The 4,455-nt window shown below is 38.8% G+C and overlaps 1 long non-coding RNA gene across 1 annotated transcript; it reads left to right on the forward strand.

The window, feature by feature from the left end:
- Positions 1–638: 638 nt before the first annotated feature.
- LOC141279630 (uncharacterized) lies at positions 639–3,922 on the forward strand. Its single transcript, XR_012334212.1, has 3 exons — positions 639–658; positions 1,390–1,616; positions 3,758–3,922. It is a non-coding gene; the product is annotated as an uncharacterized lncRNA (long non-coding RNA).
- Positions 3,923–4,455: the final 533 nt, after the last annotated feature.

A 4,455-nucleotide genomic window follows, 5' to 3' on the forward strand; every position in this document is an offset into this window, starting at 1 on the left:
TCACCAGATTTTTTTCCTTTAAACTGACTTTTAAAATGTCAATCCTTTTTGTAAAAATTAAGACGCTCAAAAAAACCCCACTCTTCTAGTCACATGTGAATAAAAAATGTTTTGTAAATACATTGATGAGGAAGAATGTGTACAATGTATAATTATATGTTATATTAGAAATTTTCAGTTTATGTATTTACATAACTGGGATAACTCTTCAGTTTGGACAATCTTTTCCCTCTAGCTTAATCAAATATTTTCAAAATATCCTTTACTGAGACACTACTCTTTTTACTGGGCATCCATAGCAATTTGTACATTGGCTTGTTGTAGCATTTTCATACTATTGAATGAATAGTATTTATAAATTTATCTTTTCAAATGGGCCAGGAACTCCTCAGGAACAGGGGTGGTGTTTGATTCATATTTATCTATTCATCAGCTAGCTAATGGGTAATGTCTAATCACTGCCTCTCCACCTCCTTAGGACTACAATTCAGGACTAGCCAAAGTGGACCCCAGAGAGCTGAGAACAGATGAGACCAAGGAATGACCAGAAACAGCCAGAAAGAAATTGAACCGGTGCACAAGGGTCAACTATATTCAAGGACAAATGGGAGTTAAATCCAGAGAGAAACGATATCCATGTGTCACTTCCAAAGGGCAGGTGTGGAACCAGTAACAGCAGCCAAAACAAGAGACCAAAAATCAGGTGTCAATGCAATGATGAGATAATAGTGAGATGCGGGTGATAGATGAAGGGAGAGAGTCAAGAAATGTGAATGTCTGTAGTGTCGGGGCACTTGGAGGCTGATTTGGGTGATTCTACTTATGCCTGTTATTATGTTGGGTGAAAACAAGAAGAATCACGCATGAATGCATGTATACATGTGAGCACACACACAAAGGGAAAAGGAGACATGGAGGGAGCTTATATTAACATATGTAAGATCAATTGATAATATTTATGGGCCCTTTGATGGCATTCGTTGTCTGATCCAAGTCCAGGATACCTTGAAAATGATGATGATGCTGGTAATAATAGCAGTCATTATAACAGAAGCCTATTTGCTCAAGATGCTATGGGAAATTATGTACGACCATAGTACTATTCAACATTGATTTAGATAGAAGTATCTAGCAGATAAGGGACTAATATATAGTTATTGATTTGATTTGAAAAATAAGAAAGTGTCAACACTTCTAAGGAAATACATAAATTACATGCCTAGGCATAATATTTCCAAAGGTGCATGTGAAGGTGGTACATTTATTGGTCTGAGACATGAAGAGCGAGCCGTCAGTGGCATGCTGCCAGAGAGCTGCTGTCACTCCCTCTGTCACTTCATCAGGAGCTAAAGAGCATTCTGTGAGCTCTTCTGGATTGATTTATTTCAGGTTTGATGGAGAAAGCAGTGGGAATTTGGGAACTGTTTGCATAATGGATGGGAGAGCTTGGAGAACAAGAAAGCGTTCCACAGATAGAGGCACTGAGAGCAACAGTGCGAGTGGGAAGAGCAGACAGAAGGCCTCACCTGAAAGGAATGGCGACGATGCATCAGGGGAGGGGCAATTCCATATGAAGCTTACATGCATAAGATGTTTTCATAATACCAAGACAATAGGTAAAGTATCATGGCAGCTGACTGCAGATGTTCGTGATGAGCACAGTACTCTGCTCTCACTGTCCTGCAGTTTGCGCTATTCTAAATAAACCTGAATCGTTTTCATTCTTACTAGCATTATGCAACTTATATTGAGGAGCTTACTAAGCTACTTAGATAGATGTTTCTTCTAGATATTATATCTTCCAAGCTGTCTGCATATTGTAAGGATTTAATATTCCCTAACTGGGTAATGGTATTACTATACTCTGAAATGGTCCCTTTGGGACGACCCTTATGTAGTTTCCTGTTTCCTGTCAGTGTGGTTTAACCTATACAGTGAAGAGAAGGGTTGCAGAGGCTTAAATGTTTCAAAGTAAAGCTTGCTTGAGTTGCGTAAACCAATTGCTACCTGAATCAGAGAAAGTATCAGGCATGCTCAGGTTTTTACTAAGAAACCTTGAAAAGCTGGTTTTTGTCACTTTTTCTGGTCTTTGTTTTAATGCCTTCCAAGCAGATATCACTTATAAAGTCTTAAAAAACTTAACGTGTATTTGCAAAGAGGATTCAGATGAGGCTTCCCGTTCTCCTTTTGTTCTCTGGGCCTTGTTTTTCTATCTTTTTTGCAGTACTTTAATAAGCAGGGAATTATTCACAATTAATGATGGCCAATCATTACAGTGGGGAATATACACTTATAAAATTATGACAAATAGCCACACACCATGTGATCAGAGTATACAAATTACACCATAAGCAGAAAGTAGTTATGCTTGATTGGAGCAATTAAATGTTTTCTTTTAAAAAAATAACTCCAGTGAGAATATTTTAGAAAATGACTTTTTAATCATCTGTAGAACTGCTAAAATTATTGTCTCATAGTAGTTGTAAAGTACAGCATGTTTAGAATTAACTGTAATCCCTTTGCCTAGCCATGGGAGTCTTCCCCAAAAAACCTGTTTACCTGAAACTTCTTTTCAATCACAGACTTAATATCAACTCATTCACCTTTTGAATAAAATGACAATAATTTTCTAGGACTAGAAAACGTGACATTTGGCTTCCAAGAACAAGCAAGTACTGCCCACTCTGTACAGCCAGATTAGGGGGAAAAAATTCCTAAACAAATATGCCTTATCACCTTGTAGTTAGACTGTCCCCACCAGTTTGGAACTTTTCCAAGGGTTGAGGGAAAGGTCTGTGGAGATTCGACAAAGAACCTACGTTATTCTATAGGACCACTGTCGAAGGAAGCTGAGGAGTAACTTGGTCATAAATTCAATAAAACCAAAAATTTTTCCATTGTCTTCCATCACAGGAGTTTAAACCCTTAATCTGGATTTTTCTAGGTTACTTATGTACACCTACAACATGTTGATTCAATTTTGTAGTCTCCTTTGCCACGTGATAATAAATTACATGAATTTTTATAATTCGACTTACTTTTTTTAGCACCACCTTAATGGTTGCATGATTCATTTAATCAATTAAACTAGAACCAAGAGAGAAATATAGCTTCTCTCTGTTTAAAAACGTCTTACCTTGATTATTTTGAAATTTACACACTTTTTCCTATTCCTATTTTTATTTATTTCTTTTTGGCTGCGTTGGGTCTTTGCTGCTGCGCACTGGCTTTCTCTAGTTGCGGTGAGCGAGCGGGGGCTACTCTTCATTGCTGTGCGTGGGCTTCTCATTGTGGTGACTTCTCTTGTTGTGGAGCATGGGCTCTAGGCGCATGGGCTTCAGTAGTTGTAGCCCACAGGCTCAGTAGTTGTGGCTCTCGGGCTCAGTAGTTGTGGCTCACGGGCTCAGTAGTTGTGGCTCATGGGCTCTAGAGTGCAGGCTAAGTAGTTGTGGCACAGGGGCTTAGTTGCTCTGCGGCATGTGGGATTTTCCCGGACCAGGGCTGGAACCCGTGTCCCCTGCATTGGCAGGTGGGTTCTTAACCACTGTGCCACTAGGGAAGCCCTCCCTATTCCTAGTGTTTTAATTGTCTATAGATTCACATGAAGATAAGTTTTCTCAAATGCCTCTGAGGCAGTCACCTCCTGTCTCCCACAGCCTGCCTGAGGTTACACAGCTTCTGGGGGAAAAGCTACAGTGAGCTTATCATGAATGATCCTTTTTTTCCTGACTTCTCATATATTTTTTACCTTTTCTAGGTGATATGGCTTGAAGAGATGTGTTTGTTGTAGAGTTACAGCCTCATTCAGGGTGCGTGAAGGGAAGCTTTTTTTGGTCACCTAAAAGATATCCAAATATAATCACTTTAGGAAAGCTGACTTATCGTACAGAATGAAAATGAAGTTTCCAGACTTTAAATTCACACAGTGCTTTCTATGAGGTAAGGAGTCTGGCCAACTCTATGGATTATATGAATTTGTTTCTCTTGGTCTCTTTGTTGGTTTCTTCACTTTCACCATCTTTATAGCCTCTAGGTTTCCAAATTGAGCCCTGGTCTTCATATTATGTATAAATACAGTAAGATATCCATTTAACCAGACTCAAGTGGACGGGTGACTTGCAGTGAAACTAGAGAAATCTCTAAAACAGATAACGTCTACCATTCTGAGTAAGATCTCTGATCACATTAAGTAAAGGTAATCTCCTTATACACTCAAAACTCGGGATCTAAAACCAGGGTTGGTCTTGTTATTAAGAAACCAAAACTTAGATTTTATAAAATAGCAAAAGCTTAAGTATTCTGCAAATTCTCAGCTCTATTTCTCAGTTCTCATTAGCATATTTAATTGTTTCCAATAAGACCTCTTTGCAGCAGAAATAGAAAGACAACGTGTGTCAGTGCGCTGATGTGTGGTATCATTTGAAATCCACACAGGATCTCCATCTACCTGCTGTG

Source organism: Tursiops truncatus, chromosome 10 (assembly GCF_011762595.2).
Source record: "Tursiops truncatus isolate mTurTru1 chromosome 10, mTurTru1.mat.Y, whole genome shotgun sequence".
NCBI classification, from domain to species: domain Eukaryota; kingdom Metazoa; phylum Chordata; class Mammalia; order Artiodactyla; family Delphinidae; genus Tursiops; species Tursiops truncatus.